At 43.9% G+C, this 26,090-nt stretch overlaps 1 long non-coding RNA gene across 2 annotated transcripts; it reads right to left on the bottom strand.

Moving 5' to 3' along the window:
* Window positions 1-1,349: 1,349 nt before the first annotated feature.
* On the bottom strand, window positions 1,350-25,349 carry LOC132406349 (uncharacterized). 2 transcript variants are annotated; one of them, XR_009516142.1, is made up of 6 exons: window positions 25,190-25,349; window positions 21,080-21,253; window positions 19,397-19,547; window positions 14,832-14,894; window positions 14,579-14,680; window positions 1,350-2,998 (listed from the first exon to the last, which is right to left on the bottom strand). It is a non-coding gene; the product is annotated as an uncharacterized LOC132406349 (long non-coding RNA). The 2 variants fall into 2 exon arrangements; XR_009516141.1 differs by having other exon boundaries at window positions 14,579-14,894.
* Window positions 25,350-26,090: the final 741 nt, after the last annotated feature.

The raw sequence follows: 26,090 nt of genomic DNA, 5'->3' as shown, positions 1-26,090 counted from the left end.
TGAGAAGCACAGTGACATTTTTTCCATCTTAATTGTGATTTATTTGATTGTCCCACCCCCACTGCCTATATATTAGGAATCAGTTTCCAGACTTTTTTCCTTTGGAAGCTAAATCAATTTGCTCAGGTTTAATAACACCAACAGCCACAGTTCAATGGGCTGTTACAGAGACTAAAAAAACACTTACAGATGAAAGTTTAATGATGCAGTAGCAATGCTGTATAACCACAGTGATTTGCATTATGCTAGTAGCCAAGCCTGCTGAGCTGAAGTTTGGGTGTTTGGGTGAGCAACAGTGGACTGCAACCATGAAATTCAAATTCCTATACAAGAAATGACCACAAGTCACTCTGAATGTAACAGTGAAGAGGAGAGTTACCTCCGAGGGTAAATACAGTCAGTGGCCAGTGCCTAATAAAGTAAACACTGAGTGTATGTTCATGGTCTTCTGCCATTGTAACCCATCTGCTTCACAGTTCAATGTGTTGTGTGTTCAGAGATGCTCTTCTGCACACCACTGTTGTAATGTGTGGTTATTCGATTTACTGTCACCTTCCTGTCAGCTTGAACCAGTCCGGCCGTTCTCCTCTGACCTCTGTCATTAACAGAGCCTTTTTGCCCACAGAACTGCCACTCACTGGATGTTTTCTTTCTTTCACCATTCTTTGTAAACGCTAGAGACTGTTATGTGTGAAAATCTCGGGAGATCAGCAGTTTCTGACCTATTCATAGTGAACATGATGGAGGTGAGGAGGGGGAGTGAGGCAAGTGCCCTATCCCTCTGCCTCCACAGACCTGGTGAATTCCTCCATCAGAGAAATGCAGAACATCAGCAGTTTCCCTCCATCCAGAACATCCCTCCAGAAACATTTACAAGGTCTCCCAGCAAAGTGGGCTGCTCCCTCCAGAACATAAGCACAGGCTAAATTCTGTGTCACCGAGTGTACACCTCCCTAAGCAACCATATCAGGATAGCCATTGGTATAACCATAAAAAATTCTTCAGATAGAATGTCTGCAGATGGAGAGTCTGGTAGGGAGAAGTCAATGTACGGGATTGGAAAAAGTTGCAGAGGGTTTTAAACACATCCAGCTCCATCATAGCCTCCTCAGCATCGAGGACATCTTCAAAAGGTGATACCTCAAAAGGCAGCATCCATCAAGACCCTTACCACTTAGGACATGCCTTCTTCTCATTGCTACCATCAGAGAGGAGGTACAGGAAACTAAAGACACACACTCAATGTTTTAGGAAGAGCTTTTTCCCCACCACTCTCAGATTTCTTAACAGACAATGAACCTGCCCATGAACTTCACTCCTTCAGCTCTCTTTTTGTACTAGTTATTTTATTAAACTTTTATATTTATTATAATGTATAGTATTTTCTATGTATTGCACTTTATTGTTGCCACAAAACAACAAATTTCACGACATGTGTCAGTGATAAACTTGAAGCAGGTTCTAATTCTGATTCTGGGATGCTGGAAATCCAGAGCAATTTGCACAAAATGCTGGAAGAATTCAGCTTGTACTTTTCCTTCCCCCATTTTCTTATTCTGAATTCTTCCCCTTCCTTTCCAGTCCTGCTGAAGGATCTCGGCCCGAAATGTTGTCTGTTGATTTCTGTCCATAGATGCTGCCTAACCTGCTGAGTTCCTCCAGCATTTTGTGCTTCTTACTCTGGATTTTCAACATCCGCAAACCCTCGTGTTTATGCGCTCTGATCATCAGTAGCTATGGAAATTCCAATCAATCAGTCACTTTGTTGCATTAGTTGCTTATATCAAATGATATTGCAATTACATAAATAATATTGATGTGCCAAGAAGAAAATTGGAATGTAGAAATTCCTAATTAACAGAATAGGCTGAACATATGCATAATTCATTTTTGGATGGGTTATGTTACTATATACGACAATTAAGCAGAAAGAACATATCTTTGGACTTATGGAGCAATTGAGGGAATTTGCTGCTCATTTGCTGAGATAAAGCTCATGAGGTATTTATTCCTCCTCTAGATGTGTTACTTTGTTGGAAGGTGTAGCTTCTTAATGCAAGCCTAGGTTTGGATATCGTGTGGGAGGCATGCTCTTTGGCTTGAGTCTTATATATAAAAGCCATTATCTCGTTGAAGAAGTTGTGTGGATCTGTTTAGTATCTCCTGCTCTCAGTATTTGAATCTGTTCAGGCCGCAGCAAATGTAAGCACATTAGTTGGAAGGAGCATCTATTCTGCAGCCAGGGCATCTCAGAACAAAAGTACCTGTGTTCACTTTAGTGTGAACCACTCAGATATAGAACATACAGCACAATGTTGTTCTGCACTTTTAACCTACTCTAAAATCAATCTAACCCTTCCTCCCACATGACCCTCCATTTGTCAAAGTTCAAAGTAAACTTATTATCACAGTACAGTATGTATATATAAGTGTGTCTGTGTGTGTGTGCATGAGAGAGACCATATACTACCCTGAAATTATTTTCTTGTGGTCATTCGCAGTAAATATAAAGAAACAACAGAATCAATGAAAAACTACAAACAATATGCAGGATATATTAAATTGTGTAAATATAAATGAAAAACAAAGTAATGATAATGAATAATAATAATAATACTAATAAGTAATAAATAACATTGAGAATGGGAGTTATAGTCCCTGAAAATAAGTCCATAGCTTGTGGAATCAGTTGACGCCTCAGTGTTGGACCGAGTGAAGATATCCATGCTGGTTCAGGAGCCGGATGGTTGAGGGGTAATAACTGTTCCTGAAGGTGGTGGTGTGGTACCAATCATCCATGTGCTTATCTGCCTCTACCACCTCCCTGGCAGGGTTTTCTACGCATCCACCACCCTCTGTGATGAAGGATCTCGGCCCAAAACATTGACTGCTCATTTCTTTGTATACATGCTCCCTGACCTGTTGAGTTCCTCCAGTATTTTGTGTTTTTCTGTACCATCATGCTGCCTCTCCTAAAATGCACATTATTCAGAGATATCTGTGGGAAATATCAAACATCGTCAAAGATAAAGATAAGCTTTATTTGTCATATGTACACAAAAACTTGCACTGAAACCGGCATCAAATCAAACCAGCCAGGATTATACTATTAAGCCCGGAAGTGCTACTTCTTATACCAACATACAGTGCCCACATCTCAATTAACCCCCTGATCCTTACATCTTTAGAATGTTTTATGTTTAAAATAATCCTGGAGTTTAATAAACTGTGAAGCAAACTGGGCTAAGGGGCATTCAACAGAGAGGTTGAGTTATGATGGCAAGCAATGGATGGTGTTGTAGATGGAGAACGGTCAGCTGATCTGTTTGTGCCAATCATAACATGTTGGAGGACCAGGAGATGAGCAAAATCAGTAAGAAAATTAAAATAAATAACATCAGTCCCTTAATGTATGACATTCACTAAGCTGCATCACAATTCTCCCTACCATCAAGGATGTGGTGCGTCAAGAAGGCAGTATCCATCATTAAAGACGTTAACCTCCGGGACATGCCCTCATGTCATTGTTATCATCAGAGAGGAGGTACAGGAGCCCAAGACCCACACTCAACATTTTAGAATAGCCTTTTTCAGGTTTCTGAACAGACAATGAACCTATGAACACTACCTCATAATTTTGTTCTTTTTGCACTATTTATTTTTATTTTCTTTATTCTTATTTTAATTTATAGTAAATTTAGTAACCTTACTGCACTCTACTGCTGCCGCAAACAACAAATTTAAAGGAATATGTTAGTGATATTAAACCTGATTCTGATTCTGAAACTGGGTAGAGCGATATGTCGAGGATGCATAGAAAAGATTTATCGGTTTATTTTCTGTAGACAGAGGGAGTTTGCTCAAACCAACGTGTCTCTGTTGTGTTGTCAAGTAGAATTCTGCTCAAAGCTAAACCACAGCAGAAGGTTTCTCAGACTGTTGACAGTGGAGAAACAGAGTCAGACTGGAAATTATCAGAAGCCTTTGGTAAACAGATGCAAAGAAATGGCATGAAGAACATCTGTAGTGTTGGCACGGAACTCCCTGCGGGGGGGGGGGGGGGGGGGTAGTGTGAACAAGAATAAACTCCACCACAGCCTTAGTGCTGTCAAACAAAGGCAGTAATGAATATTGTTCTGTGGGCACCGTTTGCATTTTAAAGTGCCTTAACTTGCTGTTTTACAACAATAGCATAAATACAAAAGGAATCCAGTATTGTGCCCAGTTCCAGCTGCCTCATTATAAAAAGGATATAGTATAGGGATGTGCTACACACAGCGCTGAAATAATGACATGCAGTCGATAAGTCTTCCCAAGACTAGTTTATTCAAACTTCGCGGCGCTGGCATTTAAACCCTAGCGCCCACACTCTCCGGGCGGAAATGACGTCAAAGTCTCCCCCCGCGCGCTGAGCCGGTTCGCCTGCGCAGAAAGTGGGTCACCACATAACCACCCCCACCCAATGTCCACAGTCTGGATCAGCCTCTGTTTGGGAGGTCTGCCTCTGCGCCGCGGTGCCTGAACCTCGACCGGCTGTGCCAAGTCCACATGGGCTGGTTTGAGTCAGTCCACTGTGAAAACCTCCTCTCTCCCCCCCAATGTCCAGAACGTACGTGGACCCGTTGTTGTTGATCACCTTAAACGGCCCCTCATACGGCCGCTGTAGTGGTGCCCGGTGTCCGCCCCTTCGTACAAACACAAACTTACAGTTTTGCAGTTCTTTGGGTACATGGGTCAATAGGCAATAGACAATAGGTGCAGAAGTAGACCATTCAGCCCTTCGAGCCTGTACCGCCATTTTGAGATCATGGCTGATCAACTACTATCAATACCCGGTTCCTGCCTTGTCCCCATATCCCTTGATTCCCCTATCCATAAGATACCTATCTAGCTCCTTCTTGAAAGCATCCAGAGAATTGGCCTCCACTACCTTCCGAGGCAGTGCATTCCAGACCCCCACAACTCTCTGGGAGAAGAAGTTTTTCCTTAACTCTGTCCTAAATAACCTACCCCTTATTCTCAAACCATGCCCTCTGGTACTGGACTCTCCTAGCATCTGGAACATATTTCCTGCCTCTAACTTGTCCAATCCCTTAATAATCTTATATTTTTCAATCAGATCCCCTCTCAATCTCCTTAATTCCAGCATGTACAAGCCCAGTCTCTCTAACCTCTCTGCGTAAGACAGTCCAGACATCCCAGGAATTAACCTCGTGAATCTACGCTGCACTTCCTCTACAGCCAGGATGTCCTTCCTTAACCCTGGAGACCAAAACTGTACACAATACTCCAGGTGTGGTCTCACCAGGGCCCTGTACAAATGCAAGAGGATTTCCTTGCTCTTGTACTCAATTCCCTTTGTAATAAAGACCAACATTCCATTAGCCTTCTTCACTGCTTGCTGCACTTGCTCATTCACCTTCAGTGACTGATGAACAAGGACTCCTAGATCTCTTTGTATTTCTCCCTTACCTAACTCTACACCATTCAGATAATAATCTGCCTTCCTGTTCTTACTCCCAAAGTGGATAACCTCATACTTATTCACATTAAACGTCATCTGCCAAGTATCTGCCCACTCACCCAGCCTATCCAAGTCACCCTGAATTCTCCTAACATCCTCATCACATGTCACACTGCCACCCAGCTTAGTATCATCAGCAAATTTGCTGATGTTATTTTCAATGCCTTCATCCAAATCGTTGAAGTAAATTGTAAACAGCTATGGTCCCAATACCGAGCCCTGTGGCACCCCACTAGTCACCACCTGCCATTCCGAGAAACACCCATTCACTGCTACCCTTTGCTTTCTATCTGCCAACCAGTTTTCTATCCATGTCAATGTCTTCCCCCTGATGCCCTGAGCTTTGATTTTACCCTCCAATCTCCTATGTGGGACCTTATCAAATGCCTTCTGAAAATCGAGGTACATTACATCCACTGGATCTCCCCCATCTAACTTCCTGGTTACATCCTCGAAAAACTCCAATAGATTAGTCAAGCATGATTTACCCTTGGTAAATCCATGCTGGCTCGGCCCAATCCTATCACTGCTATCTAGATATGCCACTATTTCATCCTTAATAATGGACTCTAGCATCTTCCCCACCACCGATGTCAGGCTGACAGGTCGATAGTTCTCTGTTTTCTCCTTCCCTCCTTTCTTAAAAAGTGGGATAACATTAGCCATTCTCCAATCCTCAGGAACTGATCCTGAATCTAAGGAACATTGGAAAATGATTACCAATGCATCCGCAATTTCCAGGGCCACCTCCTTTAGTACCCTAGGATGCAGACCATCTGGACCTGGGGATTTGTCAGGCTTCAGTCCCATCAGTCTACTCATCACCGTTTCCTTCCTAATGTCAATCTGTTTCATTTCCTCTGTTACCCTATATCTTTGGCCCATCCATACATCTGGGAGATTGCTTGTGTCTTCCCTAGTGAAGACAGATCTAAAGTACTCATTAAATTCTTCTGCCATTTCTCTGTTTCCCATAACAATTTCACCCAATTCATTCTTCACGGGGTCAGTCTGTGCAGTGAGGTTGGTATGGGGGCCAGGTTGCCGAGCCCTTCGTGTAGTCTGTCCAGGACTGCTGCGGGTTCTTCCTCTTGCCCCCTTGGGGCTGGTATGAACTCTCCTGGGACGGCCAGGGGCGCACCGTACACCAACTCGGCCGACGTGGCATGCAGATCCTCTTTGGGCGCTGTACAAATTCCAAGCAGGACCCAGGTAAGCTCGTCCACCCAGTAATGTCCTCTCAGGCAGGCCATGAGAGCTGACTTCAGGTGACGGTGGAAGCGTTCCACCAGGCCGTTCGACTGTGGGTGGTAGGCAGTTGTGTGGTGTAGCTGCGTTCCCAACAGGCTGGCCACAGCCGACCACAGGCTGGAGGTGAACTGGGCGCCTCTGTCAGAGGTAATGTGGGCTGGTACCCCGAAGCGTGCTACCCAGGTTGCGATCAGTGTTCGGGCGCAGGAATCGGCAGATGTGTCGGTGAGCGGGACCGCCTCTGGCCACCTCGTGAACCAGTCTACCATAGTTAGGAGGTACCGAGCTCCTCGGGACACTGGTAGGGGGCCCACAATATCCACATGAATGTGGTCGAACCTCCGGTGGGTGGGTTCGAACTGCTGCGGTAGGGCTTTAGTGTGCCACTGCACCTTGGCTGTTTGGCACTGCGCGCATGTTCTGGCCCACACACTGACCTGCTTGTGAAGCCCGTGCCACGCGAACTTGCTGAAGACCAGTCAGACGGTTGTCCTGATAGATGGGTGCGCCAAACCGTGTATGGAGTCGAAAACTCTCCGCCTCCAGGCTTCCGGGACGATGGGGCGAGGTTGGCCGGTAGCCACGTTGCACAGGAGGGTCGTCTGCCTGCTGCGCCTCCGCCAGTGCTGCATAGTCCACCCCCAGGGACAGGGCCTGGACAGCTGGTCTGGAGAGTGCATCCACCACGACGTTGTCCTTTCCCGAGACATGCTGGATGTCCGTCGTGTACTCGGTGATGTAGGACAGATGTCACTGCTGGCGAGCTGACCAGGGATCGGACGCCTTCGTGAACGTGAAGGTCTATGGTTTGTGGTCCGTGAACGCGGTGAACGGCCTGCCTTCTAAGAAGCAACTGAAATGCCGGATTGCCAGATACAGTGCCAACAGCTCCCAGTCGAAAGCACTGTACTTGAGTTTGGGTGGTCGTAGGTGCTTGCTGAAGAACACCAGGGGTTGCCAGCGCTCCTCGATGAGCTGCTCCAGCACCCCACTGACTGCTGTGTCGTATGCGTCCACCGTGAGTGCGGTCGGAACGTCCGCTCTGGGGTGCACCAGCATCGCGGCATTTGCCAAGGCTTCCTTGGCTTTAACGAAAGCGGCCGCAGCCTCCTCGTCCCAAGTAATGTCCTTGCCTTTACCCGACATCAGGGTGTACAAAATGCGCATGATACGGGCTGCTGAGGGGAGGAAATGGTGGTAGAAGTTCACCATACCAACGAACACCTGCAGGCGTTTGACTGTGTTGGGCCGGGCAAAGTGGCGGATCGCATCTACCTTGGCCGGCAGAGGTGTTGCCCCGTCTTTGGTAATCCTGTGGCCCAGGAAGTCGATGGTATCGAGACTGAACTGGCATTTGGCCGGGTTGATCGTGAGGCCGAAATCACTCAGGCGGGAGTAGAGCTGGCGGAGGTGGGACAGATGCTCCTAGCGACTACTGCTGGCTATAAGGATGTCGTCCAAATAGATGAACGCAAAGTCCAGGTTGCGTCCCACCGCATCCATTAGCCGCTGGAACGTCTGTGCGGCATTCTTCAGGCCAAACAGCATTCAGAGGAACTTGAACAGGCCGAACGGGGTGATAAGTGCTGTTTTAGGGATGTCTTCAGGGTACACCAGGATTTGATGGTATCCCCAGACAAGGTCTACTTTGGAAAATATTCTTGCCCTGTGCAGGTTTGCTGCAAAGTCCTATATGTGCGGCACGGGGTAGCGGTCTGGAGTAGTAGCCTCGTTCGGTCTGTGGTAGTCACCACATGGTCTCCAACCCCCAGCTGCTTTGGGCACCATGTGCAGGGGGAGACCCATGGGCTGTCGGACTTCTGTATGATCCCCAATTCCTCCATCCTCTTGGACTCCTCCTTCGCCAGGCGGAGCTTTTCTGAGGGGGAGCCTTCGTGAGCGGGCGTGGAGGGGTGGTCCCTGGGTCAGGATGTGGTGCTAAACCCCGTGTCTGGGCATGGCTGCCGTGAACTGCAGTGCTAGAATCGATGGAAAGTCCGCCGGGATTCTGGTGAATTCATTGTCCGACAGTGTGATGGAGTCCAGGTGTGGGACCAGCAACTTGGCTTCACCCAGGGAGAACACCTGGAAAGTCTCGGCATGTACCAGTCTTCTCCCTTGCAAGTCGACCAGCAGGCTGTGAGCTTGCAAGAAGTCCGCCCCCAGGTGTGGTTGGGCTACGGCAGCCAGTGTGAAGTCCCACGTGAACCAGCTAGAGCCGAACTGCAGCTGCACTTTGCGGGTGCCATAGGTCCGTATCGTGCTGCCGTTTGCGGCCTTCAGGGTGGGTCCTGGCTTCCTGTTGCGGGTGTTGTACCCCATCAGGGGCAAGATGCTGATCTCTGCTCCTGTGTCGACCAAGAAGCGGCGTCCTGACTATTTGTCTCAGACATACAAGAGGCTGTCCTGGTGGCCAGCCGCCATAGTCATTAGCGGCAGCTGGCCCTGGCCCTTGCAGGGCGGGCGACAACGGCTGGCTTTTGTGCTCCACCGCTGGTGGTAGAAACATCACTATTCACTGTCCTCGTTACTCCTGCCTCTGTGTTGTGTGCGCACCTTGCCAGGTCTGGTAATCTGAAGTTCTCCCTCTTGGGTTTCCACAGCACATCTGCCCGGGCCGCCACCTTCCGGAGGTCGCTGAAATCTGCGACGGCCAGCAGCAGATGTATGTCCTCGGGCAGTTGCTCTAGGAACGCTTGCTCGAACATGAGGCAGGGCTTGTGTCCATCAGCCAGGGCCAGCATTTCATCCATCAATGCTGACGGCAGTCTGTCTCCCAAACCGTCCAGGTGAAGCAGGCGGGCACCTCGCTCATGCCGTGAGAGGCCAAAGGTCCCAATGAGCAGCACCTTGAATGCTTCATATTTGCCTTCTTCCGGGGGCGACTGTATGAAATCTGCAACCTGGGCGGCCGTCTCCTGGTCAAGGGCGCTCACCACGTGATAATAAAGCGTGGAATCAGAGGATATCTGCCGAATCTGGAACAGGGCTTCTGCTTGGCTAAACCACACGCGTGGTTGCACCGTCCAGAAAGTTGGCAGTTTTAGCGAAACTGCGTGAACAGATGAAGAGTCGGTCATCTTTGGTCTAAATCCTGTTTGGACCGTCGGGGTCACCAATGTAGTGATGTACTACACACAGTCGATAAATCGTTTCGAGACTAGTTTATTCAAACTTCGCGGCACTGGCATTTAATCCCTAGCGCCCGCCCTCTCCGGGCGGAAATGATGTCAGAGGTGCATTACCAAAGTCTCTCCCCGCGTGCTGGCTATTTGTGAGCCAGTTCGCCTGCGCAGAAAGTGGGTCGCCACAATAGAAGCTTTAAAGGGTTCAGGGGAGATTTACCAGGATGCTGCCTGGATTAGAGAGCATGTTTAAACTGAATCTGAATGTTTTGTGAGGACAAGTTGAGTGAGATAGGGCTTTTCTCTTCAGAGCAAAGGAGGATGACAGGTATCTTGACAGAAGTGTACAAAATGATAAGAGACATTGCTAAAGTGGACAGGCAGAGACTTTTTCCCAAGGCAGAAATGGTTAATACCAGTGGGCATAGTTTTAAGATGATTAGAGCAAAGTATTGGGGGGATGTCAGAGGTCACACAAAGAATGTGCAGGGCATTCCATGCAGCCACAATGGTGAGTGGTACGAGGCATCTGGGCATTGAGAAGTTCTTAATTAGGTACATGGATGGTAGAAAAATGGAACACTATATAGGAGGAAGGGTTAGATTGGTCTTAAAGTATGGTAACAGGTAGGCACATCATTTAGGCTGAAATGCCTGAACTGTGCTGTAGAGTTTTATGAGTCATGCAAAGAGCCCTCACTCTCCTCTGAGTCACTGTCCCACCAATGGTAGCTTCAAGTAAACATATTAATTATATGGAGTGCGGTTCAATGGGAACAACATGCAGGTCAGGCAGCATCCATGGAGAGGAATAAACAATCAATGTTTCAGGTAGAGAACCTTCATCAGTCCACTCTTAGATCTTCTCTGACCTCCTCGACCCGCGCACCTGGGACCACCCTCGGTGATCGACCAGCAGCGCCTCCAGCACCCGTCCGCCTTCCTCGCAGTCTCCTTCCCGACTCCCCAAAAGTCCTCACAATCCAGCTCACAGATCCACAGGAAAAAAAAACATCTATCCCAATTGGTTAACAAATGAATAGAATTCTTGTTATCAATAACTATAACCCAAACAAGCTTCGAGAGTGCTCTGCAAGAAAAAGCACTCTCCCATCAGTTAGCATCTTTACTTTTAACAAGACAAAGAAACCATTTTGAATAACATATGCAGTACATAGTCAATGAGCAAAAGAAGACAAACTGGGCCAACAGAAGTAAAAACTAACTGAGAACATGAGTTGTAAAGAGTCCTTGAAAGTGAGTCTGTATCAGTTCACAGTTGTGCTGATCGAAGCTATCCACTCTGGAGCAGGAGCCTGATGAATGTAGAGTAATAACTGTTCCTGAACCTGGTGGTGTACAACTGAGGGCTTCTGTACTTTCTGCCCAATGGTCATGGTGAGAAGAGGGCATGGTCTGAATTATGGGGTTCCTTGATGATCAAATCTACTTTCTTCTGGCAGCACTCCTTGTAAATGTGCTCAATGGTCAGGCAGTGTTGAAGGAGAAAGAATGAGGGCTTCAGGTGAAACCTCCTTCATTCTAATGTTCTAATAGACTGCAGGATTGCCCTCATACCTAACTCTGCCAAAACGTCATTGTTCTACATTTTCACCTTCCTTCCCCTAAAATGCATCAACTCGTCTTTGAGATTGTCATCACCCTCTGGTGTGTCACTGACCAGGATGTCTCATCTTGATATCCAACGACATCAATCACAGGCTTTCACTTCACTGTGAAGCTTGTGCAAAAGCAGCCCATGGAAGATAGCAGTGGATGAATGGCTTCTGGTACCAGCATGCCACACCCACAACTTACAAACCAATATAGCATGCCCACAACTTACTAACCCTGCCTCACTGGTGCTAGAAGCAAAGCGACACTTGTGTGACCTCCAGCACAAAGCTCACTGAATTGATTTAATGTAAAATGATGCAATTCTATGTATGTTTGAATGTGCATGTGACAGATAAAGTTAATCTTTAATCTTTGTAATATGAGGGGAAGCTAGAGCACCTGGAGGAATCACAACTACCATTCACTTTACAATCTATCTCAACATCACCTTGAACTTTATTGTTCACCTGCACTGCACTTCCTTTGTAGCTGTTACACTTTATCTGCATTGTTACTGTTTGACCTGGATCTACATCAATGCACTGTATAAATATGTGATTTGTAGTGTGATTACTCAAGTGTGATGTTCTCTGAAGGAGTGGTCTATTGGTGGGTCTTTAAGTGGCTGTAGATGCTAATCTGGGATCCACTTTTGAGGCGTTTGCAGTCCTCTCAGTCCCACCACCTGCCGACCGCCGCAGGACTTAAGCTGGGATGTAGGGAGAATGCTTGACTGTGACTTCATTTCGCATCTCTGTCAACCTCAGAGAAGCATGACAAACTTGACCATAATGAACCAAACAAACCTGATCCAAATCAGATTTTACCTAATTATCTTAAACTGCCCCAGCTGTCCTCCCCCAGCATTTTGTGTGTGTGTGTGTTGCCCTGGATTTCCAACATCTGTAGAATACTTTGAGCTTGTAGTTAAGATCTACAGAGTCAGCATTGAGATAATGCATCTCCTCAGTGTATGCAGAGTGACCACTTGATTAGGTCAATGAATTTATGCTCTTCTGGTGCTGTAGCCCACCCACTTCAAGGTCTACGTGTTATGTGTTCAGAGGTGCACTTCTGCACACCACTGTTGTAACACAGTGATTAACAATATGAGTTACAGTCACCTTCTTATCAACTTGAACCAATCTGGCTATTCTCTACTGACCTCTCTCATTAACAAGGCATTTACACCCAGAGAACTGCTACTCATGGGATGTTTTTGGGGGGGTTTTTGTATCATTCTCTGTAAACTTCAGAGACTTTCTTTTTTTTGTAATTTATTTTTTTTATTGAAGTTCATTATCAAACAAGGATTTTCATAAGATATATTTCAGACATTGTACATATAGATCATATATTCATATATATCACAAATCTCCACAAAGTATTTATCTGGGGTATACACTTATAGAAAAGAGTAGAAAGGAAAAACAAGCAAAAGGAAAGAACTATGTACAAGTAGGGAGTGATTTTTTTTTACAACAGATTCATTGATTTGTGAGAATAAAATCAGGCCTATGAGGCATTATGTAGTTAAACCATTTTTCCCAGTATGAATCAAATTATTCCAGCTTATGATTAACAGATGCTGTTATCTTCTCCATTTTGTAAATATCCATTGTAATTTCCATCCATGTATTTAAAGTTGGGCTCTCCTGTGATAACCATTTCCTAGTAAGAGTCTTTTTACCAGCCACCAACAGTATATTCATTAAATATTTATGTCCTTTCAACCATTCTTGAGGTATATATCCAAAAGACTTTCTTAATGAAAATCCCAGGAGATCAGCAGTTTCTGGGATATTTGGCAGCAACAATCATTCCACCGTCAAAGTCACTTAGACCATATCTCTCTCCCATTCTGATGTTTGGTCTGAACAGCAACTGAACCTCTTGACCATGTCTGCATGCTTTAATACATTGAATTGCTGCCACACAACTGGCTGATTAGACATTAACGAGCAGGTGGGCAGGTGTACCTAATGAAGTGGCTGCTGGGTGTATTTTCTGATTTCATCAGCTGATTTGGATCTCAGAGAGTTAAATGAAAATTTTGCCATCAGAGAGGAGAGCAAAAATAAAATTATGCAAATGATAATATGATTGCTCTTGCCATCTGACTGCAGGAAGAGAGGTCATGGATTACTTTGTCATTTGGTGCAGAGTCACCAGTTGCTGGCTAACAATCTTTCTGGAAGGTGACTGTCGGTTTGCAAACATAGGCACATTTTGCAGTTTGCTGGATAAATTCCAAGCTTCAGAGATCCCTATAGATTCAGCAGCAATGTGTACAAAGGAAATGTCAGAGAGAGACTTGCATACAAATTTCCTATCAGGCAACTCCGGCAAGAGGAGTACAAATATGCTTTGCAGCATATAAATCTGCTTATCACGGGTCTAGCTTATTTAACAGAGTTGAAAAATTAACTGTTTCATAATAGGATTGTGCTAAGGTACTTGAACATTGGAACGTGAGCAGGAATCATCCATGCAGCCTGAGAGCCCTAGAGCTCGGTCTGCCATTCAATCAGACCAGGACTGACTCCACTTCACTGCTCACTTCTCATGATTCTTAACTCACCTGTAGAATCAGAACCTGGACCAGAACCTGACCCAGAAAAAGAACCAGAACCAGCACCGAAACCAGAACCGAAACTAGAACAAATACTAGAACCAGAACCAGAACCAGAACCAGAGTCAGAACCAGAACCAGAACCAGAGTCAGAGTCAGAGTCAGAACTAGAACCAAAACCGAATCAGAATCAGAACCAAAACCAGGTTCAGAATCTGAATCAGAAACAGAATCAGAACCAAAACCAAGTTCAGAATCTGAATCAGAAACAGAATCAAAATCAAAGCCAGGATCAAAATCAGTGCTAGAACCAATATCAGAATCAGAACCTGAATCAGAGTAAGAGTTAGAATTAGAATCAAAACCATAATCAGAACCAGAATCAGAATCAAAACCAGAACCAGTATCAGAACCAGAACCAGAATTAGAATCAGAACCAAAATCAGGATCAGAATCAGAATCAGAATAAGAATCAGTATCTGTCAGTACCTCAGGCTGAATTCTGTCTTTTTGTACGTTTCCCACTAGCTGTCAGTCTGAGGGTTTGTATTGCCATGTGCTCCTGTCCCCAGTCCTGCTCTACTCCGAACCCTGTATCAGAAGAATCAGAAGCATTGTAATTCCCAACGAGTGGAGGGTTGGGGCCATTCGACCACCGCCTTGACCTTCGGTTGGTCCATCTGAATGGAACTGCCTGAAATCACATACCCCAGGAAGGAGACTGTATTGCAATGAAACTCACACTTCTCAGCCATCACAAAGAGCTGGTTCTCCAGAAGGCGCTGAAGAACTCTGCGGACGTGACCTGTGTGTTCAGCAAAGGATTTAGAAAGAGAAATCAAAATGTCGTCGAGATACACAAAAACAAATTGGTTCAGCATATCCCTGAGAACATCATTTACCAGGACATTGGTGAGACCGAATGGCATGACCAGATACTCATAATGGCCTGAGAGTGCTGAAGGCCATCTTCCTCTCCATCCCTTTGTGGATGCAGACAAGATGGTAGGTGTTATGGAGATCAAGCTTGGTGAAATCTTATTTTATATATATAGCCATCCCAAACCCCCATAACATACAGCAATTGGTAAGTGAAAAGCACCAGAATTATGCTGAATTGAAATAACTTGAAGGACTATGGAACATGAATAGGGTATACATTGTCCCAATAGTAATATCTACAACTGGTATCATCCCAAAGTCACTACACAATAGAACAAGCAGGCCAACACAGCAATGTTTACGTACATCTCCAGAAAGCTGCAATACTAAACACCACTAGAATAGACCAAATGTTCCTTGCAATTGAGAAATGAGTGGTCTTGGCTATGACCATACCTCAGGTTTTACCAGCTTAATCTGAGAAAATATAAAAATACAACTATAATAATAATAAAGTTCAAAGTAAATTTGTTATCAAAGTACATATATTTTCCCATATACAACCCTGAGATTCACTTGTGCAGGCATAAATCCATGAACCACAATAGGATCAATGAAAGACCACATCCAACAGGGCAGACAAGCAATCAATGTGCAAAGCACAATGAACTGTGTAAATATAAAAGAGAAAAATAAAATAATAATACCGAATAAGCAATAAATAAATAAGTATTTAAATATCAAGAACATGAGATGAAGTCTCCTTGAATGTGAGGCCGTACATTGTGAAAACAGTTCTGTGATGGGGCAAGTGAAGTTGAATGAATCTATCCCCATTGGTTCAAGAGCCTGATGGTTGATAATATCTGCCCCTGAAAGGGTGGTGTGGGTTGTGATGCTTTTGTACATTCTTTCTGAAGGCAGTAGCAAGAAGAGCACATGACCTGGGTGGTGGGGTTCCCAGATGATGGATGCTGCTTTCCTGCAACAATACTCCATGCAGATGTGCTCAATGGGGGCAAGAGCTTTACCCATGATGGACTGGGCCATAACCACTACATTTTGTAGGACTTTCTGTTCAAGGGCATTGGTGTTCTCGTACTGGGCTGTGATGCAACTATTAAATATGCTCTCCACCACACATCTATAGAAGTCTGTCAAAGCATTAGAAGTAATGCCGATTTTTCACAAACTTCTAAGGCAGTGGAGGCTTTCTTCATAATTACACTTATGTGCTGGGCCCAGGACAGTTCCTGTGAAATGACTCTGAGGAATTTAAAGTTGCTGATTCTCTCAACCTCTGATCCTCTGATGAAGACTGGCTCATGATCCTCTGGTTTTCTCCTCCTAAAGTCAATAAACAGCTCCTTGGTCTTGCTGACATTGAATAAGAGTTTGCTGCTGTGGTACCACTCAGCAAAATTTTTAATCTCCCTCTGATATGCTGATTCATCACCACCTTCCATTTGACTAACGACAGTGATGCCATCAGTTTCTGAAATATAGCATTGGAGCTGTCCCACATACTCATTAGTGTAAAGAGAGTAGAGCAGGGGTCTAAGCACATGGCCTTGTGGTGCCCCTGTGTTGATGGAAATTGTGAAGAAGATGTTGTTGCCAATTGAATCTGACTGGGATCTGCAAGTGAGGAAATTGAGGGTCCAAATGCACAAGGAAGAACTGAGACTAAGGTCTTGAAGCTTATTGATTAGTTTAGAGGGGTAATGGTATTGAATGTCAAGCTGTAGTCTTTAAACAGCATTCTGATGTTTGCATCTGTGCTGTCCAGAGCCGAGTGAAGAGCCAATGAAATGGCATCTTTTGTGGACCTGCTGTGATGGTTGGCAAATTGGAGCAGATCCAAGTCACTTCTCAGGCAGCAGTTGATGTGTTTCACTCAAAGCACTTCATCACAATGGAGGTAAGTACTACTGGACAATAGTTATTGAGGCAGATTATCATGTTCTTCTTAGGCACTGGTATGATTGAGGCCTGTTGAAGCAGGTGTGTTCTTCAGACTGCTGAAATAAGCCATTAAAAATATCAGAAAACTCTAGCCAGTTGACCAGTACAGAGAAGACACTTGTCTTCGTAAACCCCTTGTTATGAACCTAGATCCTGCACCAAAAGCAAGAGTCTCTCACTATTAAAGACCATAAGACACAGGAGCAGAATTAATCCATTCAGCCCATCGAGTCAGCACCACCATTCCATCATGGCTGATCCTGGATCCCACTCAACCCCATACATCTGCCTTCTCACCACAAAATTTGATGCTCTGACCATTCAGTAAACTATTGCTTTAAGTATATCCATGGTCTTGTCTTCCTTAGCTGTCTGTAGCAGACATTCCACAGATTCACTACTCTCTGACTAAAAAAATTCCTTGTTACGTTTGTTCTAAAAGGTCGCCCCTCAATCCTGAGACTGTTCCCTCTAGTTCTAGACACTCCCACCATAGGAAGCATCCTCTCCATATCCACCTTATCTAGTCCTTTCAACATTTGGTAGGTTTCAAAGAGATCCTCCCTGCATTCTTCTAAATTCCAGTGAGTCCAGGCCCAAAGCTGCCAAACACCAGAGAACATAGAACAGTATAGCCCAGTAAAGGCCATTTGGCCCATGGTTATTGTGCTGACGTGTTCCAAGGTCAATCTTACCCTCCCATGTGCCTATCTAAGATTCTCTTAAAATGTCTCTAATGTATCTGCCTTTACTATCATCCTTGGTACCCACCACTTTTTGTGTAAAGAACACATCACCGAGTATTCCCCTCTCCCCCCACCTACCCATACCTTCCTCCAATCACTTTAAAATTAACCATTTCCACCCTGGGAAAAAGTCTCAAGCTGTCCACTCTATCTATCCTCTTATCATCTTGTGCATCCCTACCAAGTCACCTCTCATGCTCTTTTGTTACATAAAGAAAAGTTCTAGCTCACTCAACCTATCCTCATTTGACATTCTCTTGTGAATTGTCTAGGATCCAAATGGCTAAGATATTGATCCAGAGACATGTTCAAATTCCAGCTGTGAATTTACCTTCAGCTAATTAGATAATCTGGGTAAGTAATTAACATCAGTCATTCACATCTAAACTATGGGGCAAACTTCAAAATTTGTGCCTGAGATTTGGACAAGGAAAACAAGCCTGTGGAAAAGTCACATTGCCATCTTATCAACAGTGGTAATTTGAAAACATTATTTGGCGTATTTGTTCCTTAACTGCTCAACTTTTTTTTTATAGTTTCAGCCGTTTGGGGCCCCTTATCTAAGAAAGAATGTGTTGGCATTGGAGAGGGTCCAGAGAGGCATTTGATGGCTTTGGTCCTGTACTCGCTGAAGTTTAGAAGAATGAGTGATGGATCTCATTGAAACCTATTGAATATTGAAAGACTAGTTGGAGAGGATGTGGAGAGGATGCTTTCTATTGTGGGGGAGTCTAGGACCAAAGGGCACAGTCTCAGAATAGAAGGACATCCCTTTAAGAACAGAAATTAAGAGAAGCTTCTTTAGCTCATTGCCACTGATGGTGCTGAAGAACAAATCATTGGATATATTGAAAGTGAAGGTTGATAGGTTCTTGATTAGTAAGGTCATCAAAGGACAGAAATTGTGCAATGGCAGGAGAATGGGGTTGAGAGGAATAATAAATTGTCCACGATGAAATGATGGAGCAGACTCAGTGGAACAAATTACCTAATTATGCTCCCATATCTTATGGTCTTATATTTTATCCAACCCCAGGACGTCACTGCAGGAGTTCTCACCTGCTGGGTTGAATGTAGTTCTAACACAAGAAACTCATCCCAAAATGAGGCAGGATGACCCTTTGATTTGGTCTCTATTTCCCACCATCAATATACGCTCAGTGTCCACTTGATTAGAGACTTGCTCATTAATGCAAATATCTAATTATGTGGCAGCAACTCAATGCCTAAAAGCATGCAGACATGCTCAAGAGGTTCATTTGTTCAGACCAAACATCAGAATGGGAACGAAATATGGTCCAAGTGACTTTGACTGTGAAATGATTGTTGGTGCCAGACAGGGTGGTTTGAGTACCTCAAAAACCATTGATATCCTTGGATTTTCACACTCAACAGTCTTGAGAGCTTACAGAGAGTAGTGTGAAAAACAAATAAAAATTTAATGAGTGTCAATGCTGTGGATGAAAATGCCTTGTTAAGTAGGAAGTTCAGAGGCCAGACGGGTTCAAGCCGACAATAAGGCAACGGTAACTTAACTAACCATGTGTTATCAGAGTGGTGTGCTGAAGAGCTTCTTTGAACTCTGCACAACGTGTTGAACCTTGAAGTGATGGGCTACAGCAGCAGAAACCATGAACATACACTCAGTGGCCACTTTACTAGGTACAGGGTGTACGTCCTCCTGTAAAGTATTCACTGAGTGTACAGTACATACCTTCCACCACCAGCATCCTCTGGATAAATGAAGGAAGACCACATTGATAAATTGGGACCACAGTTTGATGTTGCCACCTTCAGTCATGGCCTCCTCTGGCAAGTGAATCAGGTTTATTATCATAGATGTCGTGAAATTTGTAGTTTTGTGGCTGCAGTACAGTGCAAGACAAAGAGGATTAGTATCAGTTACAATAAGAAATATATATAAAATAAACAGAGAGTTCCAGTTTTCAAAGGCATAGAGGCTGGAGGGATAAGGTCTGTTACCATGCGGTATCTCTAAATGAAAATAAAAGTAAACTCTGTTCTGCTACCCTCAGGTATTCTTGGAGAAGTTCTCCAAGATCACTGCTGTGATCCATACACCCTCTCTGTATTCTACTATTTATCAGTTATTTCCCTACCTGACATATTATCGAACACGTCTCCGAATTCGATTCCACCTGTCTCTTCTGTGCCCACATCTCCACCTCCTGACATGGAACGTAGGAAGGTACACCACAGTACAAGCCTTTGGCCCATAATATTGTGCCAACCTTTCAACCTGCTCTTGACATCTTCCTTCAGCCAAGATCTTTCTTTCATACTTCATATGTGTGTAACACTGAGAGAGACTAATGTTCTGTCAGCTATCTAGTACTGAGTAACTCCATGTTGTTTACTTCAGATTCAGATTCAGTTTATTGTCATTTAGAAACCACAAATGCAATTGCAGTTAAAAAATGAGACAACGATCCTCCAGAATGATATCACAAAAGCATATGACAAAACAGACTACACCAGAAAATCCACATAACATTTGGTAATCTCCAATCCAGAGTCCAAGTCTATGTCTTGCCCAGTACTTCAATTTTTCAGTTTATTTAGAGATATTATACAGCACAGTAACAGCATCCCAGCTTCCCAGTTATACCCATGTGACCAAGGAACCTACTAACCCATATATCTATCGAATGTGGGAGGAAACCTGAGCACCCAGAGAAAACTTACGTGGTCAGGGGGAGAACTCTTTACATACAGTGGCCAATATCAACCCCAGGCTGATAATATTACATCGTCCAAGGATGTGCTGGGAGCAGCCTGCAAGTTGACATGCTTCTGGCACCAACATCGCATGCCCACAGTTTACTAACTTCTTCTGACTTGTATATCTTTGGAAGGTGGGAGGAGATCTACTCAGTCACAGGTAGAACATATAAACTCCTTACAGATGGCAGCAGGAACTGAACCCGAATCACTGATGTTGTGATAGCGTTATGCTAACTGCTATGATACCACTATTGTAACACTAATGATCATTTTTTTATCCAATTTTAATTGGGGACAAAAACTTCTCAAGCCCAAAGAAAATCAGTTTACTGGTAGGAAGATGAAGCTTGAAGCTGATCAATCTTGACAACTATTCTGCGACATTCCAAATTGTTCCAAAGATAAATTTACACATGTGCCTCAAAGTGACACTCCTGACTATCAGAATTGCTTTAAAATCAATCCCACTCTGTCTCCGGGACTTTTGACCCAAACACGTCCTTGTTAAAGAACTTCAAGTTGTCATTGGATGTAAGCTGTACTGTGTCAGAACTTTGAAAACAAGCTGTTGGGATTTTTTATGCAGAATAGTTCAGTTACAGATCTCTCTCAGAGATATCTGTGGGTTTGCAGCGTTAAGCCCAAAGCCTACCTTTGCATTAATTCAGCTTCTGAATGGGATGCTGAGGTACTCCACCAGCATCACCGTCGATTAAGAAAGAATGAATCACGCAATATAATAATGCTAAGATCTTGACCTGTGTCACGCAGATCACTGGAATTCAAGGATGTCCCCATCAGAGCGTAGAAGATTCAGCACTGGCATCTGAAGAACACAAGAAAAGCACAAGGAAATCAGAGGTAGAGGAAACCCCAGGATTCTCACAGCTGCCTGGTTGTTGAATATTATGCTGGCTGACCTCATCTCCTCCCCTGTGCCTGTGCCTGTTCCTGTAGCTCTCAAACCCCAGTCCTTCTGGACTGGAGAGCACAGCCTCAGAAATCAAAGATATCGCTTTGCAGAGAACAGAGATGAGAAGGAATTTCTCAGTCAGATGGTGGTGAATCTGTGGAATTCATTTCCACGAATGGCTGTGGTGGCCAAGTTATTGGGTACATTTAAAACAGAAGCTGATACTTGATTAGTAAGGTGGGTGTCAAAGGATACAGGGAGAAGGGAGGAGAATGGGGTTGGGAGGGATAATAAATTAGCCATGATGAAGTGGCAGAGCAGACTCAATGGACCAGAAGGCCTAATTCTGCTCTTATGTCTTCTGGTCTTAGGGTATCAATTCCCATTTTAACAATCTGGCATCAACAAGTATAAGAATAGAATGCCTTGGATTTCCTTTAATCCTACCAGGAAAGTGGTATTAAAAGCAATCTAGAGGTATTCTGTGCATTCATTTAGAGCAAGACATTGTCTTGGGAGTGGGTAGGACCACTCAAGGATAAAGGAGGAAATGTGATTGGAGGCTGAGGCTGTTGGTGAGGTTGTAAATGAGTACTAGGAGCATACTAAGTTGTTAAAGAATTTTGAGATTAAAAAGGAGATAGTGTTGGATCTTTTTTAAAAAATAAGGTATATAAGTCATAAGAAAATATCTATCAAACTATGCCTTAAATACATTTAATGTGGTAGCCTTTATCGCTCCCCTGGGCAGAGAATTCCACATATTCACCACTCTCTGGGAAAAGCAGCATCTCCTTATCTCTATCCTAAATCTTCAGGTTATGTCCCTTAGTTCAAGTCTCACCTACCTGTGTCTGAAGAGTCTCAGCCTGAAACATCAACTGTTCATTCCCCTCCATAGATGCTGCCTGACTTGTTGAGTTCCTCCAGCACTTAACATGCATTGCTCAAAAGAGAGACTACTGAACTCCCTGCCATCACCCAGGTCTTATCACATATGAAGTGTCAGTAGTTTTATACTGTTTACTTTTTGACTTGTGTTATAAATTCACCTTATTCTATATTTCAGTCTTGTAGAATGTATTTTATTATTTGTTAATTTATTTGTGATTGTATTACTTTATGTTTTGTGTGTGACTTACACTCAGTAGTCACTTTACTAAGTACACCTGTACAGCTGCTCATTAATGCAAATACCTAATCAGTCAATCAAGTGGCAGCACCTCATTGCATAAAAGCATGCAGACATGGTCAAGAGGTTCAGTTGTTGTTCAGACCACACATCAGAATGGGGAAGAAATGTGCTCTAAGTGACTTTGACTGTGGAATGATTGTTGGTGCCATATGGGGTTGGTTAACTCCTCCGTAGATGGTCCCGAGCCCAGCTGTGAAGAGGAGGTTTGGGCATGGGGCAAGCAACCGCATCCCATAAAAACACCCAGAGATATAGAAATGCCAACCAAAGTTCCAAAGGCCTCATCCCTGGGAGAGGATGGATTCACAAAGAAGATAAGCTCAGGACTGAGGACTTTGCTATGCTACTGTCAGCAGATTATGCCCCATTAGGGGTTGTGGGCTTAAAAAGAAGAAGCCAGAGTTGGTTGAGTAGCGCAGAAACTACTGATCGGGTTTTGCATGCACAACTGTCTCTAGCATTTTAGAGAATAGTGCAATTAACTAAAAACATTCAGTTGGCAAAAACACATTGTCAATGTGACAGGTCACAGAGTCTGGTTTAAGCTGACAGGAAGGTGACAGTAACTCAAATAACCGCACTTTACAGCAGTCCTGGGTAGAACAGCATCTCTGAATGCACAACACGTTGAACGTTGAATGGATGGGCTACAGCAGCAGAAGACTATGAACGTACAATAGGCACCTCCTGTACCTAATAAAGTGCCACTGAGTGTATATATACTGTTGTGCATCTTGATCTGAAATAACATTATTTCTTTTGGTGGCATACATGTATACAGTTGAATGAAAATAATCCTGACCTTGAACTTGCATTTGAAGATTTCCAGCATCTGTAGTATCTCTTGTGTTTTGTACTTAGAGTAATCCCTGGAGAGTATCGGTGTTTACAGTGGATTGTGTTATTAATAAATTGGAGGTCCTGTTTGCTATGTAGATACATTTACAGCCATTACTCTCCAAGAGTGAGTCAGGATTTACAGAATAATCCCAGGAATGTTACACTATCTGAAGTGTGTCTACATTCACAGGATAATGCCTGGTTTGTCTGAATATGCTCTACCGGTACTCGTAGCACTCCCTCACTGATGTGTGTCAGTCCATATGGGGTAAATATTATCTGGAGTACATTGGTATTTGTGGCCTAATCCCTGGACCTTGTCAGCCTCTCCCTACAATGTGTAGCCATTCTTTGCAGTCTATCAGTACTTAGATGGTATGGTAGTATGTATTGAATTATACCTGGAATGCTGTTCCCTGGAGTACATTATTTGTTATAGGGAACCCCTGGAGTGTGTCAGTTTTTACATACAGGCTACAACTTGGCTTGTGTAAGTGTTAATAGTGTAATTCCTGCAATATGTCATTATTAGCATGGTGTTCCCTGGATTGTGCCAATGTTAATCACAGGAGTTTGCCATTACTTACAGGACGTAGGGAAATTGTGTTAGTACAAAAAAGGAGCCTTCCTAGAGTATATCAGTACTTACAAGGCAGTCCACATATTGTGGAAATATTTTGTTGGATGTTTTAGCACTAAGAGGGAGCTCCCTGGGATGAATCCGCCTCTACAGGGAAAATCCCCAGCGTGTGTCCATATTCACTGAGTTGTGCTTGGAATGTGTCACTAACAAAGGGTTCCCCAGAGTATGTCAAGCTTTGGATGTTACTCCCTGGAATATGTTAGCATTTAAATGAACTGCCCATGGAATATGTCAAAAATTACCAGTCTCTCTCTGGATTATGAGGGTTTCTTCGATACTGAGTGTGTCAGTATCTCCAAGTTCCCTCGACTTCTCACCCCCTCTGCTCATGGTCAATGGAGCACCGTTTCATGGACAAACCGGTGACACTTCCCAGCTTTTCTTAATAGCACAACAGCAATCCCCTGAAAAACTCAGTGATTATAATCCAAATACAACATTCACTGAACGAAAGCGCATTCACATACACCGTTTAGTCCATTGCCTATTCTTGTGACTGGCATGAAACAGGAGGTACAAAAGCCTTAAGTCCTACACGTCCAGGTTCAAAAGCAGCTACATTCCTACAACCATTCGGTTCTTGAACCAACTTTATTCTCTCCCTTGGTATAGCAAAACTTTGCACTAAAATGGGCACCTTTTTATTTTAACCATGCTCTTGTTTGTAAAAGTTGTGTAAAATTAATGTTCTTGTGAACGGTGCTTACACGTGATGCTGCTACAAGCAAGTTTTTTATTGCACTTGCACATGTGTGTACTTGTGCAGATGACAAACTTGACTTTGACTTTGACACAAAGCCATTTTAAAATATTATTAGAGAACTATTTCTTTTACACTTTCAGTGTATAACTTAATCCCTACCTTGCCTCACAGTGACCAGTGCTAAAGAGAACACATTTGCTTGAATAGACATAACACTGTAGCACACATTTGCGGCCAGATGGTGAGGAGAAAAGCTTTAGACTACTGTTAATTGGAGGAAAGTTTGCGGGGGGGGGGGATGTACGAGGTAGGATCCTTGACCAATCAACAACTGTTCTAGGTTACACAACTCATAATTAATTGAAGCTCACACTTTGTTGTTTCTGCACAAATAACAACGTAACTATGTTGACCCTAGGCCAACAAATTAAGAAGTAAATTCTACTGTTCCCTTGTACCAGTACTCACTCAGACTACTTCTCCAAATTATAACACCAAAATAGATCTCCTGTTGGCCAGACAATCGATCCTTTTCTTCCAGCCCCTGACATTTGGGGGGGGGGGGGAGGGGAGGGGTTCTTCCTTGCAGTAGTTAGCCTCCAGAGTCTTAACAGTTTGCATTTGAAGCTCTTCAATCTTATAGTCCTTCCTCATCAGTTCAAATGCTGCATTTCAATCTCATTGGCTCAAGGTCATCTGACTGATCTGGGTCAGATTCCTATTGGATGTAGTCCAAGGACTACATAACTTCATACCTTGGGTGAATTCTTTTGGTCCATTCAACTCTGGTTCAAACCAGTCAAACCAGGTCACCCAGACACTGAGTCAAGTTAATGGAATTACTTCTGCAAACCTGCCATTGTATACAATAAACAGCTTATCTGAAAATGAGAGGTTTAGCAGATCAATAGCAGAAACTTTTTGTGTCCACATTCAATTGCTGTAATTAAGTTATTCCAAAACACCAATCAGTTCACAATATGGAAGCTACAGAGCAGCTTCTCAAAATGGCAGGCTCCATTTGTTTAAGTATTTGGCAAGAACAAAGACATCTGGTTTGCCCTCTTCTGTTCTCTTTGACCCACTTGAGCTTGATGCTTCCTTCCATATTTTAATTTCTTCATGGCCAAAAGGATTTTTACACAGAATGGTGGGAGCGTGGAATGCACTGCCAGGGGTGGTGGTAGAGCCAGCTACATTAAGAACATTTATGAGACTCTTAGATAGGCACATGGATGATAGAAAAATGGAGGTTATGTGGGAGGGAAGGGTTAGATTGGTCTTAGAATAGGTTATAAGATTAGCACAGTACTGTGAACCAAAGGGGTTGTACAGTGCTGTACCGTTCTATGTTCTATGTTCTAAATCT

Source organism: Hypanus sabinus, chromosome 16 (assembly GCF_030144855.1).
Source record: "Hypanus sabinus isolate sHypSab1 chromosome 16, sHypSab1.hap1, whole genome shotgun sequence".
NCBI classification, from domain to species: Eukaryota; Metazoa; Chordata; class Chondrichthyes; order Myliobatiformes; family Dasyatidae; genus Hypanus; species Hypanus sabinus.
This window is presented reverse-complemented; position numbering and strand designations above follow the sequence as displayed.